Here is a 23590-nt window from a genome sequence, read left to right on the forward strand (position 1 = left end):
AGACAAAACAGGCCAAGTAAAAATTAAATAACATATTAAAGAGTGAAGGAATTTAAATATCAAATAAGTGGGCAGTGATATTCCTTAGAATTTTGAAGAACTGGACACTTTACCTTAAGCAGGTAGGAAAGTGGCTGTTTGCATTAGGTTATTGGATATAAATTCCTCTCTTTCAACTAAAGTTTTTGGTACTCCTTTCTTAGATATTCACATATTACTTCCTGGACATATGGGTAATTTACTTTTTTTTCTTTATTATTATGTCTCCATTATTCTTCCTTTGCATATTGTCTCTGTATATCATTATCATTCATATCAGATACGAAGTTTGTAGGAGGTAAGAAGAATATTTGAGTTTCTTTTTTGTAAAATCTAGCCTACAGACTTTTGAGTTCCTGATACATGTTATTTTTCTTTCCTTATTTAAGGACCATTACGATATTAATCATGCATAACTGTTGAAGTAGTTTAAACTAAGGCTCAAAATGGTCTCTGGTTCATCCCTCAGTTTTTACACTTGTGCAGATTTTGTAATTATACGTAGTATTCCCACAGGCTAGAATCAGAGAACGTCTGGAATGAACTTATCAGTTTAGTACTGCCAAATGAGGACACCAAAACAATTCAGTAATGAGTCTGAAGTCCTTTATTCAAGAGAAGACCACGCGTGGACTGGGGAAGGACGGCATTTCCTGAGCAGCGCAGCGCTCTTCTCGCGGGATTTTCAGTCAGCGCGAGTTTTCTAGCGCCTCGGAAGTGGCGGGCTCCGAGCGGTTTGAGAGGCTGGTGTAGCTCTCAGGTGTGTTTCAGAAAGCTCCAGAAATAAGGAAGGAAGAATAAAGCCCAGAGTTGGCTTGGCTTTGGGGGTTGGCAGACTGAATACGCTGCTTTTCTCGTCAAGCGGAGAATTTAAAGGGGCTCGGCAGCTCCGTTTGCTGACGTGGCCCCGAGCAGGAGCGGCTCCATGTTGGGCCGCGGAATTGATTTCAACCTGACCCTCAAAGTTGTGTATTCCGAGCACATTTGTGGCAGTCGTGCTGGTCGGTCAGAGTGGATGATCTGGAGCTGTACGAGGTCACGAAGCCGGGTGTAACCAGTGCGCTCACCGTCCCGCCTAGAAGACAGGCACAAGTGAGTGTAACACGGAGCGAGCGATCCACACGGGGAGGAAGGCTGCGCTGGGAAACTCAGGAGGAAGACTGAGAGTTGGTCCTGGAGAGGCTGGGAAAATCATTTCAGAGGAGGTGGCATCTGAACTAGGTTCGGACGCAGGAGTGGAATTCACCGAGCCAGCACTGAGGGCTTTCCAGTCGGAGTGAACCATGTGAGCAAAGGCAAGGAGATCTGACACTACGTGCTATTTTTCTTGACCTTAAGTCTGAAAGTTTCTTTTATTGGTAATCTGAGCCTCGCGTGCCTGTGAGGAAAGGTTCTGAGGAAATGGCGGGGGGCTTGGGTCAGAGAGGAAGTAAACGCAGGTCTTCTCCCTCTGCTCCCCTCCGCACCCATCTTGGAAGCTCTCGTCCCAGTTAAAAGTGGGATAGACGTGTAACTGTCAGTCAAGCAGCCTTGACTTTGCTGAGGGCGTTGGGCGAGAGACAACAACTAGGATAACCAGGTCCTCTCTCCCAGAAATCCACAAGGATGGAACAGGGATGTAGGCATTCAGCAAGCGGGTTGTATCCTTAAAAAGACCATCTATTTGTTTCTGCTTCCTGGAAGACCAGTGCAGTCAGGGTTCTATTCTTTCAGAGCCTGGTTCCACCTTTTCCTAACAATAAACTGCTTTGCTGACGGGAGTTAATTAGTATTGCTTTCTATTGTAAGGAACGGAATAACTTCCTCATTGAAGTGAAAAGGGAAGTTGAAGAACAGGGTTATGAGTCACCTTAGAAGCTTAGAAGGAGTGAGGTGATGGCCGAGCGTATGGCCAGGTGAAAGCTTGCAGTAAAATCATAGCCAACCAAGGTAGTGGGAGTTGTTGGCTGGAGTTTTTTCTTTTTAATTCTCCATTTTTCTATTATGAAGCCCATTCAGTCACTCATGATTAAAGCTATGAAACTATGTGAGGGTCAGGTATGCATCAGATACCTCTGTTCAGCAACTCAACACGGAGACTTGCTGAATTCTAACTCTGTCTTTATATTAAACAAAAGAATCATCTATACGTTTTGGTGCATTTTAACATAACTCACTGAAACGATTTCAAAAAAAATGTAGAGATTATGAATTAGATGTATAATTTCTCTCAAAATTGCAGCACTTAACTGGCTTTCATTCTCCTTGGACTCTTCTAGACAGACTAATGACTAAGTTTGACTTTCATCTTTGTTAATTTTCTCAAATCAATTTTTGACTGATATTCACACATGTCATTTTCACATGAATTAGTCTGTCTGCAGGTGAAAATTATTTTTAAAATGTAGGTTTTGCTGGTCACCTTTAGCTAATGGTTTTCTAAGTGACTCATTTTTATGCTGCATTTTAGAAGACAATAAATACATGGCTGCTAGAACTATTTTAGCTCAGAATTACTGTTTTTCCTGTCCTCTGTATGAAACCAATAAGTTCTTGTGTTCAGCTTGTAGAATAAGACTAAGAGTGGTCGTCATATAATTATTTTGGTCCTTCTAGCCTCTTTCTACAAAGAATTGAAGGTGTGTTACTTCACACTCCTCAAACGACAATATTTAAAGGAATCATCTAGAGATATTGTTAAAATGTAGGTTCTGCATCAATAGATCTGGTATGAGAACTGAGAGTCCATATTTCTAAAGAGCTACAAATGTGGGCCAACACTGAGTCCCCAAAGTGCATGGAGCAGAAAGGATTTAAGGATGAACGGAGGAAGGAAATGATAGGAGGGTTTAGTGGGACCTTCGATGGACAGAAACAAAAAGAGCTAGGTTTTAGATTGAACTTTCCTAATCATTTGAAATGTAGCTTCTCCCATTAGACACTGAAGTCTCAGTTTACCCATCTGTTAAAGTGGTATAAAATTTCTAGCTTGCCCTCCATCCATCAGAGAGCTGAACTGAGACTTAACTGAGAATACACGCCCATTCAGTTTGTGACATGTTAGAGAGTTAAATGTGCAGAGGCAATCATATTGATTTTGTATGGCACCTTGCTTCTGGAAGGAGATTTTGTGAGCGCTAAGAAACTCTAAACTGGTTTAATTAATAGAGAAAAATGTAATGGCATACAAAAGTGTGTACATAAGGTGAGGTCAATTACATGGACATGCTAGCATAGAAAAAATCTAGAAGAAAATAACTACTATTAGCAGTTGTCTGTGGGAGAAGGAGTTACGATTGCAGGTTTTCCTCTTTATGATAGTTGTTCATAGTTTTATGAATTCTATAAATGAGTGTGTGTCACTTTTGTGGTAAGGCAAAGCAGTTTAAAGTTAAATAGACTCGAAAAATGCAGTCACTCGCCTCTGTATTGATTTGGGATACATTTGTCTTGCATCATTGTAATGGAAAGAAATAGCAATGAGCTAATATTTATTGGATTCCTGCTCTATACCAAACATTGGGTACAGTCCTTTTCACACACAGATCTTCAGCATAGATAGCCCTGTAAGTTAGTCCCAATATAGCATCCCTATGCCACAGGGAGAGTTTTTTTCCAATAAACATATAAGTTCTCATTTCTCCTGTGTGTGAGACACTCTAGTAATCACCCACCTCTTCATAGCCTGCAGGGTCTGGTGGATGCCAGCCCTGCCTGTTTTCTACCATATTGTTTCTTGCTAGCTATGGTCCAGCTGCAATGACCTTGTTCTGTTACTAAAATTCCATCAGCTGCATTCTGACCTTGGAGCCTTTGAACTAGCTACTACATCTGCCAGAATAATCTACCTTCCCAGCATGCACAATTTAAATACCCACTCAATTGTGGCCCTCTCAAAAATAGACTTTGATAGGATTCAGAACACTCTACCCCAAAATAGTGCCAGTATGCACTTTGGCATGTTGAATCTTTTAAAATGAAGGAATTTGAGAAACAGGGGTTGTGTGAAGACTGTTTGACCTCATCCTTCTCCCCTGAAGCAGGTCAGTAGACCCTCAGGTGAGAACTTCCCTATTCCCAGAGGAAAGGAGCGTTCTTACCTCCAAAGATGGAGTGATTCCCAAGAGGAATCTGAGCAAGCAGGTTGTGCTAAGTTTCCCTGAGTTTACTACCCTTAGGTCATACCTATTTTTCCTATCATGTTTTCCATGACTTTCCATGGAAAGTCAAACCTAGTATTAAACTTCCATCAAACCTGAGTATAAAAATGCTCATGTTTAAACATTTCTTCAAGTCTTCATTTCCTTTTGAAGGCTCCCATGCTTTATAAAACTTATATTAAATGCATTTATATGCTCTTCTCTTGTAAATGTCTTGTCAGTCCAATTCACAGGGCCCCAGCCAGAAAACCTAGAAGGATAGTAAAAGTAATTTTTCCTTCCTCTAGACCTTACTTTTTGACATAAGATTCTACCCTCATTAGTGCTCTTTTCTTATAGGAGTTAGAACTGTTTAAACTTAAGTCATTTATTTGTTTACTTTGACATCTTTATTCTCCACTAGAATGTGAGCTTCTGGAGGGCAGGGACTTAATTTGCTTAGTTAACAAGCTGATACAGAGAGGTGGTATATTTGCTGGACTCAGAGTCCATGCTGGTCCTTGATTATCATGGTTGTCAGTCAGGACCCAGGCTTACATGCATGTCTGGGTGTGGATTTGGGACAGTCCTTGGGAGAGCTCAAATGTGCCAGGTTTCCAGTGTGAGCAAGCATATTCCTCAGGATCAAAAAGGTAGATTATAGAGAAAGGGAGTTTATTTGATCATTCCAAATGTTGTATCTCAGTGTCACTGTGGTGTAGAGAAAGATGACAGAGAGGAGGGTAGGCAACTTGAGCACTTGCATCTACCTTGCTGTGCTGGTGTCAGGAATACATGTGTTCTGCATACTTCCATGGGTGAAAACACATTTTCAAAATTGCTCCTGCTTAACATTTGAAATACCTCCAGGTGGAATTAACCAGTAAGTCCAGTTGCCTTTAAATTTGGGATGTTCTTCTCTCCTCTTTGTATGTATTCTGAATACCATATAACATGAAAGTGTGTAGCTGAATATAAAAATTCTATTTTGGTTGTTTGTGGAAAGCTGACAAAACACCTTCTTACGATGAAAAAGCTATCTTAATTGTGACTCTTGTGTTCAGGAAAGCAAATAGCTCAGTGGCTTTTCTGAGGTTTCTGGGATGCTTTAGAATTGAAATAATTTCTTCTAAACTTTATGGTGTATAGACTTAGGACACTGCTGAAACGTTAACATCAAAAGAGCTTTGCAAATGTACTTAGATGGTGATTCCGTTGTTTATAGGTCTTGAAGTGAATTGACCCAGGGAAGGATTTCTGTACCTGTATTTAAATCTATGGTTTAGAGTAAAATATTGAGGACAGAAACTTTAAGGAAAAGAAGTAGAGGAAGATTTTCAGCTATAAGGCTATTTCCTTGAAACTCAGTAAGCTCCCCCCAAAAGGCTTCAAGCAACAGAAGGTGCCTTGCATTCCTTTTGGCATCTTCTGTAGTGGGAATCGCTTTGAATTTTATTCAAAAATGAGTTTCAACTAACCTGTTTTATTATATTTACTTGGCAGCATAAGGAAAATGAAGAGGGCTAACATATTAATTTAACAGTAAGAGATAGACCTGCTACCCAAAGCATACCAGAGAGTGGACTCCATATTCCAAGACCCGATGACAGATACTTTTATTATCTGTCACACTGTTGAAGTTTCCTTTTGTTAAGTTGCCTTAACGAATTACTTTTATCAGGGTGGGAAATTATCTTCTAGACAGTTCTTAAAGTCTTCACAATACATCAGCCACATTAAAATTCTTATCTTCTCACAAATACTCCATTAATTCAATAGACCTTTCTTGTAAGAAGATCAGTCATTTGTATTAGCCCATCTCAGTTTGCTCCTGTTATAGTTTCTGTTGAGTACAAATTAGAGTGCAAGATAATAATCTCCTAACCTCAGCAAAATAAAGTTTTAAGCCTCTATGAAAGTTTAAGAGAAATTCAATCTTTACAGCTCTTTTCAAAACAAGGCTTCTAAAGAATGTATTTACTGTACATGTCTAACAGATAGTAATAATCTTGCCTCCCTCTTAGTGTTTTTACAACATGAATAGAATAAGTATATCAGTTGGGATTGTCCTTGGTAACAAGCAATGCAAAATCAGATAAATTGCGGTTTAAACACACAGGGACTTACTTTCCGCATATAACAAGAAGTCTAGCAGGCTGACTGCCGTAGGTGTTCAGTGGTACCACGGGGGACCCAGCTCTTATATCTGTCTCCTTTGCCATCCTAAAGACTGTAGCTTTTGACTTCACATTTTCAACATGGCTGCTTCCAGATACTGTGTCTGTTTCAGATAGAAAGAATGGTAAATTGTAAGGGACAAAAGCAGTAATGCCAGCCGAGTCTCTCCTGTTCAGAAGCTTTGTTAGGTACTCTACCAGTTGATTTCCACTAACTTCTTATACCAAGAATGTCACTTAGCCATCTCTTGCTACAGACTCTATAATAGACGAATAAAAGGGAGAAAGGGGTTGTAAATGGCTTTCAGATTTCAAATCAGCCTAGAGCCTGGCACATTATTTTCACTAATGTGTCAAATGCCTTTTAAGACAAACACATTGACCACAACAAAATTTGTAACTTTACAATGTAATTGCCACCAGCATGGTCTTAATTCAGATCTCATTTCACGTAAAATGTGGTAATGATTCCAAATAAAGTTAGATAAACAATAATAATGTAATAATATATATTTGATGCTTACAGTACAGTAGTCATTTTTCTAAGCATTATAAATGCATTAACCAAATAAATCCTCACAGCCTCCCTATGAAGTAGGTAATGTAACTGCAGTATCTCCATTTTATGGATCAATGGCTGCAGCTTAGAAAGGATGTGGCAGTGGTGGAGCTGGGATTTCACAGCCCAGAGGGAGGGATCTCAAGTCCCTTCTCTTAATCACTGGGCTAAGCTGCATGTGCAAGACTATTTCCTGTGACTTAAAAATTCATAGAACTTTGGTGCATAACGTGAGAAGTATGTTACTCAAACTTATTTTGTCATTGGAAAAACAGGCCCTGAGAAGAAGCTGTGGTAGCCAAGGTCACTGAGGTTTTGGAGTTAAAAATGGTCTGAGCATGGAAGTGAGGCTCCTTACACACAGTCCACTGTCCTTTCCTCTGCAGTGTGCAGGTTAATTCCCAGGTCAGCTGCGATATTCACACCCACTAGCAGAATGATTAATCCTGTTTCAAGTATACTTACAACCTAAAAAACCTATTTTTATCAAGTTGTTATTATGAGATTATTTCATTAAGCACCTAATTAGAAGAATGGTAGTTAAGTCTAAAGACTTAACTGCATTCAGATAAAAAGAAAAATTTGGGGCAAGAACCTTTCATAGGTGATCCGGTATATTTTACATCGTGTCATATCAAAAGGACATAAAATCAGGTTGCCTCATTTTAGTGGTGATAGGTTTGACTGTGTAATTTAAAGTGGTGCCAACAGATTTTTGTATCTAAAGCTGTAGTTTTCCCTTTGTGATGAATAAGTACCCTAGAAGTGGGTGGGAGATTTCTTTTGGTATTAGGCTAATGACTGGTTCTGCAACAGTCTTTCATCTAATAGTTTTAGCTTCTCTTGGTTGTCCTTTCCTCAATTAATGATTCCCCGGGTATTGTAGAATGGTGATTTTCTAATTCTCTTTCTTTCTGTATTTATTGACTGGAATTTCCTCTCAAGAAGCACTTTTTCTCATCTGCTTGGGATAAAATACAGCTCCTTCTAAAAGCAGGTTGAATGCTTATTTCCCTTTGATTAGAAATTTTCAGAGTAAAAAATGGTTGTAATAATCACTCCAGCAAGACTGAAGAGTATTAGTTTGTTTTCTTTTTGTGTTTCTCCCTCTTTTTTTTTCCTAGAAATATTACTGTGGTCTCGTGAGATTTTATTTATTCAATGTGTTTTAATCAATTAAACTTCCAGGAAATGCAAAAAAAAGAATGAACACATTAAAAGGCACACACAATGAGACAATACCAGATGTAGAATATTCTTCAAAATAACTGTCTTGGTCTGTACAGAAAATCAATGTAATGAAATAAAACCAAAACCAAAAAAAAAAAAAAAAAACGCAAATGGGTACCTGTCATGGAATAATAAAGACCAAAGGGACATAAAGAAATGGAATGCATGAGTTTGAGAGTTGTTGTAATTCAAATGAGAGAAAATTGAATGTGGACTGTATATTAGATATTAGGGAAAATTGTTGCTAATTATTTTTGTGATATGATAATGCTATTTTCGTTATGTAAAAGAATGCCTTAAGAGAGCAACCCTAAAGAACTTAGGGACGAAGGGTCACGATACCTACAGTTTATGTAGAATTAATTCTGTAAAGGAAGAGTTTGTAAACACACACACACATTACCTAGATAAAGCAAATATGGCAAAATGTTGCATTGAATTTATTTGTACAGTATATAGGTGATCATATTATTAATTCAACTTTTCTGCATGGGAACATTTTTTTAAAGTTTTCCAGGAAAGTAAATGACTATGGCTCCTTTGGAAATATAGGATACCCTCTTCAGTCTAGAGAAGTATTTTCTGAAGCACTTGTTTTGCCCAGGATGATTGGCCCAATATTTAGGCAGAGAGATCTGAGACCCCTTGCTTTGCTTTAAATATGACAATTAGATTTCAATCTGATTTATATTTTGGAACTCTGCTTACAGTTTTATTTGAACAAAGGCTTCCGGTAACCTTCAAGAAAATTGTAATACTCTAGAAAACAAGTCTTAAAATTAGTCATAAATTCCTTGATGAAATTTGTCCCAAAGCAGGCAAGGTTTTGCAAAATTTGGCAATCACATAAAACCAGTGTTTTGTACTGTATACCCGATTAGGAGTCTATAACAGGGTTTGGCAAAGGCAACATGGTAGTTATTGGGTTGGCCAAAAAGTTTGTTTGGTTTTAAGTAAAAATAAAAGACACATTTTTCATTTTCACGAAGAACTTTATTGAACAACGTATTCATTAACCAAGCAAACTTTTTGGCCAACCCAATAGTTTAGACTTTGTGGGATATACAGTCTCTGTCACAACTACTCAGCTGCCTTTTTAGTAGGTGAAGCAGCCACAGAAAATATGTAAATAGATGGGTGTGATTGTGTTCCAAGAAAACTTTATTTACAGAAACAGTGGAAGGGCCCCATGTAACCTGAAGAAATAGTGTGCAGATTCCTGTCAATCACATTAAACATATTTGTGTTATTACAAAAATACAGGGATGGTTTTTCAGTGTGATACAATGACCCCTCCCTTCTCAGGACCTATGTACATTGTTAAAGAAAAAACAGAGTCTGATGGTAATTAAAGCAGTAAAAACAGCTTTTATTAGGAACTATTGCAATAGGGGAAAAGAGACTCAGTATAGAACTCAGCTCAATACTGAATACAGAGTGGACAACTCGGGATTTATAAACCAGAAGCACGGTGGGGATCAGACGATGGAACGTTATTAAAGGGAAGCATTTGGAGTAAGGCTGAATTCTGGCTAAACCAACGTAACAGAATTCTTGCTGAAAGCAGGTTAGGGTAATCAGCCACGGCCTAGAGGACAGTGAAGGATGAGGAGTTTGACCAGATGTCAAGGTGGGGGATTTTGGCTAAACTAACTTAGCAGGATTCTTTCTAAAACTGGGGTTTTAAGGATGTACTCAAGGTCAGGTCCTAGTGAGGCTCAGAAGAGTCTACCCTAGAGTTTGGTCAAAGAGAAGACTTTGCTCTTCTCCTTCACTTAATTATTTCTTGTTCTTAATTTCTCCCCTTAAGCATCACATTCTCAGGAAAGATTCCCTGATTAGGTCAATTCCTGAAATGCGTGATTTATTTCTTATTCACAGCATTCATAATCATGTATTTATATGCTTATTTAATGCTTAAGATTATTAATTATCTTTTAGGATATAAGTCATTGAAGACAGGAATGATTTGTTTTATTGTGTTGTTTGTTAGTTAACTGCTTTTGTCTGCCTTTTTTCTCATTATTTTATCCCCATTCTAGCAAAATACATGGCACTTATTAGACATGCAAAGGATTAATTTTTTAACATGTTTATTGGAATATAATTGCTTTACATTGTTGTTAGTTGCTGCTGTATAAAAACGTTAAACAGCTATACGTATACATATATCCCCATATCCCCTCCCTCTTGTGTCTCCCTCCACCCTCCCTATCCCACCCCTCTAGGTGGTCACAAAGCACTGAGCTGATCTCCCTGTGCTATGCGGCTGCTTCCCACTAGCCATATATTTTACATTTGGTAGTGTATATATGTCAGTGCCATTCTTTCACTTCGTCTCAACTTACCCTTCCCTCTCCCCACGTGCTCAAGTCCATTCTCTACATCTGCATCTTTATTCCTGTCCTGCCCCTAGGTTCTTCAGCACCATGTTTGGTTTTTTTTTTTAGATTCTAGATATATGTGTTAGCACAATGTAGTTGTTTTTCTGTTTCTTACTTCACTCTGTGTGACAGACTCTAGGTCCATCTACCTCACTACAAATAACTCAATTTTGTTTCTTTTTTATGACTGAGTAATATTCCATTGTATATATGTGCCATATCTTCTTTATCCACTCATCTGTTGATGGACACTTAGGTTGCTTCCATGTCCTGGCTATTATAAATAGTGCTGCAGTGAACACTGTGGTACATGACGCTTCTTGAATTATGGTTTTCTCAGGGTATATGCCCAGTAGTGGGATTGCTGGGTCATATGGTAATTCTATTTTTAGGTTTTTAAGGAACTTCCGTACTGTTCTCCATAGAGGCTGTATCAGTTTACATTCCCACCAAGGGTGCAAGAGGGTTCCCTTTTCTGCACACCCTCTCCAGCATTTATTGTTTGTAGATTTTTTTGAAGATGGCCATTCTGACCAGTGTGATGTGATACCTCCTGTGGTTTTGATATGCATTTCTCTAATGATTAGTGATGTTGAGCATTCTTTCATGTGTTTGTTGGGAATCTGTATATCTTCTTTGGAGAAATGTCTATTTAGGTCTTCCACCCATTTTTGGAGAGCGTTGTTTGTTTTTTTGATACTGACCTGCATGAGCTACTTGTATATTTTGGAGATTAATCCTTTGTCATTTGCTTCATTTGCAAGTATTTTCTCCCATTCTGAGGGCTGTCTTTTCGACAGGTTTATGGTTTCCTTGGCTATGCAAAAGCTTTTAAGTTTCATTAGGTCCCATTTGTTTTTGTTTCTATTTCCATTTCTCTAGGAGGTGGGCCAAAAAGGATCTTGCAGTGATTTATGTCATGGAGTGTTCTGCCTATGTTTTCCTCTAAGAGTTCTATAGTGTCTGGCCTTACATTTAGATCTTTAATCTGTTTCGAGTTTATTTTTGTGTGTGGTGTTAGGGAGTGTTCTAATTTTATTCTTTTAAATGCAGTTGTCCAGTTTTCCCAGCACCACTTATTAAAGAGGCTGTCTTTTCTCCATTGTATATTCTTGCCTCCTTTATCAAAGATAAGGTGACCATTTGTGTGTGGGTTTATCTCTGGGCTTTCTGTCCTGTTCCATTGATCTAAATTTCCGTTTATGTGCCAGTACCATACTGTCTTGATTACTATAGCTTTGTAGTATAGTCTGAAGTCCAGGAACCTGATTCCTCCAACTCCATTTTTCTTTCTCGAGATTGCTTTGGCTATTCGGGGTCTTTTGTGTTTCCATACAAATTGTGAAATTTTTTGTTCTAGTTCTGTGAAAAATGCCATTGGTAGTTTGATAAGGATTGCATTGAATCTGTAGATTGCTTTGAGTAATAGAGTCATTTTCACAATGTTGATTCTTCTGATCCAAGGACATGGTATATCTCTCCATCTGTTTGTATCATCTTTAATTTCTTTCATCACTGTCTTATAGTTTCCTGTATACAGGTCTTTTATCTCCTTAAGTAGGTTTATTCCTATGTATTTTATTCTTTTTGTTGCAGGGGTAAATGGGAGTGTTTCCTTAATTTCTCTTTCAGAATTTTCATCATTAGTGTATAGGAATGCAAGAGATTTCTGTGCATTAACTTTGTATCCTGCTACTTTACCAAATTCATTGATTAGCTCTAGTAGTTTTCTGGTAGCATCTTTAGGATTCCCTATGTATAGTATCATGTCATCTGCAGACAGTGACAGTTTTACTTCTTCTTTTCTGTTTTGTATTCCTTTTATTTCTTTTTCTTCTCTGATTGCTCTGGGTAAAACTTCCAAAACTATGTTGAATAATAGTGGTGAGAGTGGACAACCTTGTCTTGTTCCTGATCTTAGTGGAGATGGTTTCAGTTTTTCACCTTTGAGAACAATGTTGGCTGTGGGTTTGTCATATACGGTCTTTATTATGTTGAGGTAGTTTCCCTCTATGCCCACTTTCTGGAGAGTTTTTATCATAAATGAGTGTTGAATTTTGTCAAAAGCTTTTTCTGCATCTATTGAGATGATCATATGGGTTTTCTTCTTCAATTTGTTAATATGGTGTATAACATTGATTGATTTGCGTTTATTGAAGAATCCTTGCATTCCTGGAATAAACCCCATTTGATCATGGTGTATGATCTTTTTAATGTGCTGCTGGATTCTGTTTGCTAGTATTTGTTGAGGATTTTTGCATCTATGTTCATCAGTGATATTGGCCTGTAGTTTTCTTTCTTTGTAACATCTCTGTCTGGTTTTGGTATCAGGGTGATCGTGGTCGCATAGGATGAGATTGGGAGTGTTCCTCCTTCTGCTATACTTTGGATGAGTTTGAGAAAGATAGGTGTTAGCTCTTCTCTAAATGTTTGGTGGAATTCGCCTGTGAAGCCATCTGGTCCAAGGCTTTTTTTCATTGGAAGATTTTTAATCACAGTTCCAACTTCAGTGCTTGTCATTGGTCTGTTTATATTTTCTTTTTTTTTAAAGGTAAATTTTACTCTCTATATATTGTATCTCAGTAAACTTGACTTTTTTAAAAAAATTATTTTATTTATTAATTTATTTATTTATTTTGGCTGCGTCGGGTCTTCGTTGCTGCGTGCAGGCTTTCTCTACTTGCGGCGTGCAGGGGTTACTCTTCGTTGCGGTGCACGGGCTTCTCATTGCAGTGGCTTCTCTTCTTGTGGAGCACGGACTCTAGGTGCATGGAATTCAAGTAGTTGTGGCACACAGGCTCTAGAGCACAGGATCAGTAGTTTTGGCTCACAGGCTTAGTTGCTCTGTGGCATGTTAGATCTTCCTGGTGCAGGACTCAAACCTGTGTCCCCTGCATTGGCAGGAGGATTCTTAACCACTGTGCCAGCAGGGAAGCCCCTTTTTATATTTTCTATTTCTTCCTGGTTCAGTCTCGATGGTTGTGCTTTTCTAAGAATTTGTGCATTCCTTACAGGTTTCCCATTTTATTGGCGTATAGTTGATTGTAGTAATCTCTCATGATCCTTTGTATTTCTGCAGTGTCAGTTGTTACTTCTCTTTCATTTCTAATTCTATTGATTTGAGTCTTCTCCCTTTTTTTCTTGATGAGTCTGGCTAATGGTTTATCAATTTTGTTTATCTTCTCAAAGAACCAGCTTTTAGTTATATTGATCTTTACTATTGTTTCTTTCATTTCTTTCTGATCTGATCTTTATGATTTCCTTCCTTCTGCTAACTTTGGGGTTTTTTTGTTCTTCATTCTCTAATTGCTTTAGGTGCAAGGTTAGGTTGTTTATTTGAGATGTTTCTTGTTTCTTGAGGTAAGGTTGTATTGCTCTAAACTTCCCTCTTAGAACTCCTTTGCTGCATCACATAGGTTTTGGGTCATCGAGTTTTCATTGTCATTTATTTCTAGGTATTTTTTGATTCCCTCTTTGATTTTTTCAGTGATCTCGTGGCTATTTAGTAGCATATTGTTTAGCCTCCATGTGTTTGTATTTTTTACAGTTTTTTTCCCTGTAATTCATATCTAGTCTCATAGCATTGTGGTCAGAAAAGATACTTGATATGATTTCAGTTTTCTTAAACTTACCAAGGCTTGATTTGTGACCCAAGGTAAGATATATACTGGAGAATGTTCCATGAGCACCTGAGAAGAAAGTGTATTCTGTTGTTTATGGATGGAATGTACTATACATATTGATGAAGTCCATCTTGTTTAATTTGTCATTTAAAGCTTGTGTTTCCTTATTTATTTTCATTTTGGGTGATCTGCGCATTGGTGAAAGTGGGGTGTTAAAGTCCCCTACTATTATTGGGTTGCTGTCGATTTCCCCTTTTATGGCTGTTAGCTTTTTTTTTTTGCCTTATGTATTGAGGTGCTCCTCTGTTTGGTACATAAATATTTACAATTGTTATATCTTCTTCTTGGATCGATCCCTTGATCATTATGTAATGTCCTTCTTTGTCTCTTTTAATAGTCTTTAAAGTCTATTTTGTGTGATATGGGAGTTGCTACTCCAGCGTTCTTTTGATTTCCATTTGCATGGAATATCTTTTTCCATCCCCTTGCTCTCAGTCTGTATGTGTCCCTAGTATGTGTCTGAATTGGGTCTCCTGTAGACAGCATATATACGGGTCTTGTTTTTGTATCCATTCAGCCAGTCTATGTCTTTTGGTTGGAGCATTTAATCCATTTATATTTAAGGTAATTATCAATATGTATTTTCCTATTACCATTTTCTTAATTGTTTTGGGTTTGTTATTGTAGGTGTTTTCCTTCTCTTGTGTTTCCTGCCTAGAGAAGTTCCTTTAGCATCTGTTGTAAAGCTGGTTTGGTGGTGCTCATTTCTCTTAGTGTTTGCTTGTCTGTAAAGGTTTTAATTCTCTGTCGAATCTGAGATCCTTGCTGGGTAAAGTAATCTTGGTTGTAGGTTTTCCTCTTTCATCACTTTAAATGTGTCCTGCCACCCTTTTCTGGCTTGCAGAGTTTTTGCTGAAAGATCAGCTGTTAACCTTATGGGGTTCCCTTGTATGTTATCTGTTGCTTTTCTGTTGTTGCTTTTAATATTTTTTCTTTGTATTTAATTTTTGATAGTTTGATTAATATATGTCTTGGTGTGTCTCTCTTGGGTTTGTCCTGTATGGGACTCTCTGTGCTTCCTGGACTTGATTGACTATTTCCTTTCCCATGTTAGGTAAGTTTTCAACTATAATCTCTTCAAATATTTCCTTAGTCCCTTTCTTTTTCTCTTCTTCTCCTGGGACCCATATAAATCTAATGTTGGTGCATTTAATGTTGTCCCAGAGGTCTCTGAGACTGTCCTCAGTTCTTTTCATTCTTTTTTCTATATTTTGCTCTGCGGTAGTTATGTCCACCTTTTTATCTTTCAGGTCACTTATCCGTTCTTCTGCCTCAGTTATTCTGCTGTTGATTCTGTCTCGAGAATTTTATTTTGTTCTTCATCATTGTTTCTTTGCTCTTGAGTTCTTCTAGGTCTTTGTTAAATGTTTCTTGTATTTTCTCCATTCTATTTCAAAGATTTGGATCATCTTTATTGTCATTATTCTGATTTCTTTTTCAGGTACACTGCCTATTTCCTCTTCATTTTTTTGATCTGGTGGGTTTTTACCTTGCTCCTTCATATGCTGCATATTTCTCTGTTTTCTCATTTTGCTTAACTTACTGTGTTTGAGGGTCTCCTTTTCGCAGGCTGCAGGTTCATAGTTCCCGTTGTTTTTGGCATCTGCCTCCAGTGGGTAAGGTTGGTTCAGTGGGTTGTGTAGGCTTCCTGGTGGAGGGGACTGGTACCTATATTCTGGTGGATGAACCTGGATCTTGTCTTTCTGTTGGGCGGGACCACGTTTGGTGGTGCGTGTTGGGGTTTCTGTGAAGTTAGTATGATTTTAGGCAGCCTCTCTGCTAATAGGTGGTGTTGTGTTCCTGTCTTCCTAGTTGTTTGGCATGGGATGTCCAGCACTGGAGTTTGCTGGTCGTTGATTGGAGCTGGGTCTTTGTGTTGAGACAGAGATCTCTGGTAGAGGTCTTGCCAATTGATATTATGTGGGGCTGGGAGGTGTCTGGTGGTCCAGTATCCTGAAGTCGGCTCTCCCACCTCAAGGCTCAGACCTGACACCCGGCTGGAGCACCAAGACCCTGTCAGCCACACTGCCAGGTACATTGCGAGTTTCTTGCCTTTTGGGAGGTCTGAGGTCTTCTGCCAGCGTTCAGTAGGTGTTCTGTAGGAGTTGTTCCACATGTAGATGTATTTTTGATGTATTTGTGGGGAAGAAAGTGATCTCCATGTCTCACTCTTCCACCATCTTGAAGGTCCTCCTCCAGTCTTTTCTTTTTAACAACTACGTTTTGAGGTTTATTTGAGCAAGATTCTTTTCTTGTCCTTGGGGCTGAGGTTCTGCAACAGATTAATTGATAACGGTTCATACTTGGTTGCTATTATAATGTCAATGTAAAGAATGGTACAGGTTCAAAAGATACGGTTAATTAATGGTTATAAGCTGGGATAAATTTTCTTCTCTAATCCATTGTCTTTTAAATGCCAGTAAAACCAGACACAGCATAAGAAATTAAGTATAAAGCATAGTATTTAGCATCTTAAAAGTTTAGCTTGATGTCTTTGGGGTGCCCTGAAAATAGTTTTAAAGCTTAAGAATTGAGCCAGATTAGTTTTAGTGACTGACATATGACTTAAGTAATTTGAGTCCCCCTTTCTGAGAACTTTGGCTTATTTTTTGTGTTATTTAAGAACCAAGTCTAAATTCTACAAAGTGGTGTATCAGGCCCCTCATGTTAAGGTACCAATATCTTCCCCCAATTATTAACCATTTATTTTGCTATTCTACTACACAACTCTTCTGATTTTGTGAAACTGATGTATATGGGTTTTGGATCTCATCTTGGGGTTTTTCTGACTCTGGGACTTTCTGTACTCTGAAATTTTAAGTGAGTTTATTGGCTCAGTTATCTTATAATTTCTAAGTTAATTCAACTGCTCCTTTTTCTTGTAACTATTTTCCAACCAAAACATAATTACACAAAATTATTTTGTTTTTGCCACAGTGTCTCATGCAATATATGCTATATACTGGACACTTAATGAAGATAGTTTGAATATTGAGAAACTTTGAGAGGGAGACCTAAATGCTAGAGAAAAAACATAAAAGGTCCCATGTACTATATATGCAAATAAGAATGCCTTACCAAGCTGGGCTAGTCTACAGTGAAACCAAAATTTAGCCACAATGAGTCTTTGTCATTCAGCTTAGCTTATATAAACATCTATGTGTTGATTTTTATATTTTTAATTAAAGTTAATTATTAAGACTTCATGTTTGTGCTTTGAAAGGCATAGGATATCTGTGAAGGTGGCACCTCTACAGTTCTTTTGCTTAAGACCTGATGTTTATGAATGAGAGATGATTAAGATATTTTATCAAAATAAAGTTTGTATTTGTTTAGAAACAAGAAACATACCAAAATGAACAGAAAAGGTCAGCCTCGATAAATTGAGCTCAATCCAAATATGCTAAATTTCATTTTCTACTACACTCATTCTTTTTTAATAACCGGAAAAATGAAAATGTATTTCTTGTTGCATCCTAATGGAGCATGAAGAAAGAAAGGGAGACTCAGAGCAGTTTATTTTCATACTCATCCATTGAGATGAGGTGATCTATCTGTGAATTAAGCTACTTTACTAATTGGAAGGAGGGTAGATAGATGCCTTTGTTGAGTTATTCTAAAATGATTTAAACTTCATTGAATTCTGATTTTAGAAGGGCACTTGATATTTGTTGACTCAGATTATATATTTAAGGAGAAATTAAGGCAATGATTCGAGGTGATTTTCAGATTAATTCAAGCGAGAGCACTAGCTAGTGAGAATAGTATTGTTTTAAGGTAATGGATAAGTCTTTGATCCTTGTATTTAAAGAGAAACTTTAATAAGGTATGTGTGTGTGTATTCATTACCATAAATTTGTATTATCTTCTGTGGCTTTTCTGTTTGTTTATTTCTTAAAATGCATGTCATTGCAAATTATCTTAGGGAATGATAAGCTAAGATTTGAAGTTAGAATTTACAATATCTGATTTCAGGGCACAGCGATAAAAATGGCCTAGTAGGAGTTTGGTGTATGAAGTGGGGGTCGTAGGAGATAAACCTGGACAGTTTGGATTGGGCTTCATCGTGAAAAGTATAGAAAGGAGAAATAGAGAATTTTAGTTTATAGGAACCATGAATTATTAGAGGTGGTTGGGCAGGACAGTGACATCATGGAATCTTACTTGTAGCAGGATGAATCCAAGGATGGCACAGAGAACAAGTTATGGTGGGACAGCACTAGGAGTAGTGTGGCAGCAGCTAAGCTGTTGTGTGATACAGCAGTGGTAAGGAAGAGAGGTGATTGAACCAAGCATCCATCACCTGGAAGAAAGACATGAAGTCTTGGCTATTAAACGGTGAGAATAAAGAAGTTGCCATATAGTTAGAGCAGGCTGATTTTTTTCTACAGCCATGCTAACAAGCAAACTGCCAAGCAAACAAATGAAACATGTTCAGTCAATCAGAGCTACCTAACACCAACACAAAACATGTTCCTAAAGTCCTTATACTTCTGCCTCCACACTTCCACATCTGTAAGCAACTCGACCCCAAAACAAACTCTTCCCCCAAACTCCTTATAAGATATTAGTTTGCTCTGCTAAATGAGACAGTTCCTAACCACTATAGCTCACCCTTATTTATGTAAGCAATGAATGTAGTTTTGCGCTTTTGAGTGGTGCTCTTTCTTGACGGTGGTTCCCCCATTTTATCAATGCCTTCTCTCAATCTTCCTTTATCTTTTGCGTTTCCATCTTAACCCCTTCCTTTTAATTACTGAACTTCTCAAAAGAGCATGTTGTAGTTAATGCCTTTGTTTTCTTAGAGCCTGTTTCCTTCTCAGTTGTGTGCTGTGGAGTTGCCTAACTCTATCTAAAAGTTTAATTATTGATGCTTGACATTCAAAATTTTTTAATCAACTTGGACCTACTTTTCACCAGCTTTAAAGCTTACTACATCCTTTACTCAAGATAAACTAGGCTAGTTTTTATTTTTCCTATTTTAAGATAGGAAACTGGCCCTTGTGTGTTTCCTACCAGCATTCTTCCTTCTAAGAATGCCCTCTGCCTAATTTCCACATAGTTAAATCCAGTCTATCTTACTTACCTCCTACCTTTTCCTTGATGCTGCTTCTGACTCCTCAGATCTAAACAGCTCTTACCTCCTAAGAAGCATAGCACTTGTACTGAATCACTGGTTCCCTGAGCTTGTGATTTAATGAACAAATGCAATTTGCCAAAAATAGACCCCTCTCACATGCACACACAAACATAAAAATATGGGGACCACATGGTATTGATGATACTCTTTTAAAGATCAATTCTGATGAAACAGTTATCTAGTATTTCCATGACTTTGTGGAATACGTTATTTCATCACTAAAATTATCATGGAAAACATAGAATAAATTTTATATTATAAAAATTTTACAACGTTGATCTTATGTTTGTCATTTGGCTACAAACCAATGAGAACTTCATCATAGACCAGCTCTGGTCTCTGTCACTCTCACTTTTGCTCTTTTGCTCTCTCTCTCTCTTTTTTAACAGGAGGGCCTGTTTTTGCTTTATTGGAGGGTCAGGTGACACCTGACAGTTCATAAAATGGCTTCAGAGGTGGGAGTAGAGAGAAAACAAAAAATAAGCTGGCAGTGAGAGAAAAACAACCAGAAGGAAAGAGCTGGCTGGTTCTCTCTAAGCCTGATTTAGGGGAGGGAATTGATGTCTGAACAATAAGGATGGACCTTCCCTTCCAACCCTTGATAGGGGAGAGAGAAATAAAGCAAAAGGCTATTGCTTTGGCACTCCTGAGTGGTCTGAGAACCGCTAATCTATACTACTCATTTATCTGTATATCTATCTATCTGTGTTATATCTTTGGGGGGCTTCAGGTTGTCACCTGCTTCTGAAGTCCATAATCCATCTCCTAGCTTCAGATTTCACTGAGTTCAGGCTTATTTCTTAGGGCATCCTTTTCTGGCACCTTCTTTATCCCATCTAAGGATTTTGATATGCTCCATTCCTAATTTTTGAAACTGAGAGACAAAGCTGAAATTCTTGTTTGTGTGTGTGTGTGTTTCTGTGTGAGTGTGTGTGTGTGTTTAATTTATTTATTTTATTTTATTTTTGGTTGTGTTGGGTCCTTGTTGCTGTGCATGTGCTTTTCTCTAGTCGCGGTGAGCAGGGGCTACTCTTTGTTGCGGTGCACGGGCTTCTCATTGTGGTGGTTTCCCTTGTTGCAGAGCATGGGCTCTAGGTGCGCGGGCTTCAGTAGTTGTGGCACGCAGGCTCAGTAGTTGTGGCACGCGGGCTGTAGAGTGCAGGCTCAGTAGTTGTGGCACACGGGCTTAGTTGCTCCACAGCATGTGGGATCTTCCTGAGCCAGGGCTCGAACCTATTTTCCCTGCATTGGCAGGCAGATTCTTAGCCACTGCACCACCAGGGAAGCCCCAGAAATGCTTATTTTTGAACTCTCTCTTCTCTCTTTTTCATCTCATGGGATAAAAATGGTCTCAAAACATCAAGGAATAAAATCACATTACTGAAGGATGAAAATATATTGGAGAAATTTTTAAAACATTACCCTTATTTTGTTTTTTTTAGTTTTTATATTGTTAATGATTTTACCTTCTCAAAAGGATTTACTTTCCTCACCTTCATTGTATATCACTGGAAACCCTGAATGATGGTTTGTGCTTCTTCATATTTTCCCAACATCATTGTGGTACCTTGTAGGAAGGCAGAGCTCAGTTAGTGTGGGTTGAGGCTAAGGTGCTAATGACTGTAGTGAATATTTGACTTTTTGGGTTAAAAAATCTGAAATACAGTGAACCCAACTATATGCTGCCTGAGAAAATTAACTCCTATTTTCTTCATCTTTATAATGGAAATAACAACTACTCACAAGGTTTTGTATCAAAGAAATAAATATATGCAAGTCCCTCTAAGCTATAATTTGACATTTATAGTGTTCCATCTATAATAAAGTAAATAAAATAAATCAAATATTAAAGAATCATACTAATGAATCAAACTAATTATTTTTATTTAGGCAATACCATGGTGCTTTTCAGTGTACATAACAGGCGTTTTCAGAGAAAAATGATGTTTTTTATTTTGCATGTATTTCATGATGTGGTTTCCATTTGTATTTGGCATTTTTTGGTGGTTTCCAAGAAGCTAAAATGGTATATTGCTATAGCCTGGGAAGAAAACTAAGTCCAGTGACGAAAAGGAAATAAGTGTTGAGATAAGAATAAAATGCCAGTGCTTCCTTTTATATTTGTCCATTATAAATTTTTTTTTAATTTCATAAGCCATTTTTGATGTGTCACTAAAATTTAAACTGCTACTGAGTATAGAACTTAAAATAAATGGTCTTTGGAAAACTCACAATAGTACAGGTCTGGCTTAGGTGGACCCCCAAATGGGTTTTAAAAACATTGACTTCCTGTGTCAGCGCTGTGGTTGCATGTGTATTGGTTCTGAAATTATATTTATTAATCTTTCACACCGAAAATGTTGTATTTATTATTGTTATTATTTTTGTATATGCCTATGCCCTAGATTTGTTGGGATGAGTAGATGTATTAAGGTTCTCTTGAGAAACAGAAACAATAAGATCAATGGGTATGGTGTGTGTGTTCACACCACCAAGCAATTAACTGAGTTCTAACACTACCTGGAGGTAGTGTCAGATCCCTCAGGTTAAGGGCTAGGTTTCGCAAAGATTGCCTCCACCTCCACACACACTTCAGACACCAATCACAGGTCCAGATGGCTACCTGAGCTTTTGACTGACCAGCTATAGATCAGAGGTTCTAATGACTCCTTCCTTGGGTCGGATTAATTTGCTAGAGCAGCTTACAGAAATCAGGGAAACATTCTCCTTACTAGTTTACCGTTTTTTTATAATAGGATGTAACATAGGAACACCCAAATGGAAGAGATGCATAGGGCAAAGAATGGGGGAAAGGTTGCAGGTCTTCCATGCTTTCTGAGCCTGCCACTCTCCCCAAATTTCTGCAAGTTCACCAACCCAGAAGCTTTCCAAACTCTATTCTTTTGGTTTTTTATGGGGGCTTCATTATATAGGCATGATTGATTAAATCATTTGTCTTTGGTGATTGATTCAACCTTCAGTCCCTCTCCTTTCCCTGGAGGTTAGGGGAATGGGGCTGAGAAGTCCTGCTCTCCAATTACATGGGGCTCTTCCCCTGGCAACCAGCCCTCATCCTTAAGTGCTTTCCAAAAGTCACTTCATTAACATAAACCCAGTTGTGATTGAAAGGGGTTTATTATGAAGATCAAGACACCTTTATCACTCTTAATCACTTAGGAAATTTCGAAGGTTTTAGGAGCTCTGTGACAAAAACTGGCTCAAAGATGAAGACCAAATATATATTTATTATAAGTCACAAAATCACAGTGGATAGACTATATGTAAAGAGATTTATAATAAGGAATTGGTTCAAGTGGTTATCGAGGCTGGCAAGTAAAAAATCTGCAGTGTGGGCCAGTAGGCTGGAGACCAGAGAGAGCTAATGTTTCAGTTCCATTCTGAAGATGGGCAAGCTGGAGACCTAGGAGGGCTGATGTTCCCATTTGAGTGTGAAGGCAGTCTGCTATTGAAATGGGAAGAGCCATGTTGCAGATGAAGTCTGAAGGCAGTCTTCTGGAGATTTCTGTCTAGCTCAGGGCAAGCTGGTCTTTTTGTTCTCTTCACGCCTTCATTTGCTTGGGTGAGGCACACCCACATTATGGAGAGCAATCTGCTTTAGTCCAAGTCCACTGACTTAAGTGTTAAGCTCACCTAAAAACACAGAAATGCCCAGAATGATGTCTGACCAAATATCTGGACACCCCATGGCCCAGGCAAGTTGACATATAAAATTAACCATCACAGTAGGTAATGTCTGATATTACCAGTACATGCTACATGTCTGCCAGAAAGCAATGAAATATTTTATTTTCTGGCATCACAACTCATGAAGCCAGTGCCAAATGACACAAGATCATGTTTTGGATGGTAGTCTGGTGTTTGGAAGACTAAATTCTTTTTGAAGAGAATGGGTGGCAGTTTTGTCTATGTAGTATTTTACGATTTGCAAGGCACTTTCATATACATTAGCACTTTTGATCAATCAGCACCATTATTTTCAAAGCTTTGGTTGCAGGTCCTGCCACCAAGTTATTGACTGTGTCTAACACAAGCAAAGTGAAGCCAAGGGTCAAATAATTATGCAGTAAACCAGATTGATAGGGTAAAGCCAGTGTGAGCAATTTAGCCAAACACAATCCTGACTTTAATTGAAACTTAATTTGTCTGAATTATGTGGACAAATGCCTCAGTTTGTACCATTTTGCAGAAGATTGTGGTATCCGCATCGGAGCAACTTATTCACCTTTGAATTTCCAACAT

General features: G+C 38.1%; 1 protein-coding gene across 1 annotated transcript in view; it reads left to right on the top strand.

Moving 5' to 3' along the window:
- Positions 1–513: 513 nt before the first annotated feature.
- GRM7 (glutamate metabotropic receptor 7) overlaps positions 514–23590 on the top strand; it is a gene marked incomplete at its 3' end in the record, with an annotated part of 1084681 nt that continues 1061604 nt past the window's right edge. The window contains exon 1 of the mRNA XM_079934350.1: positions 514–1334. The remainder of the gene's footprint in view (positions 1335–23590) is intronic.

The sequence above is a fragment of the Stenella coeruleoalba genome, assembly GCF_951394435.1.
Source record: "Stenella coeruleoalba genome assembly, chromosome: 10".
Taxonomy (NCBI): domain Eukaryota; kingdom Metazoa; phylum Chordata; class Mammalia; order Artiodactyla; family Delphinidae; genus Stenella; species Stenella coeruleoalba.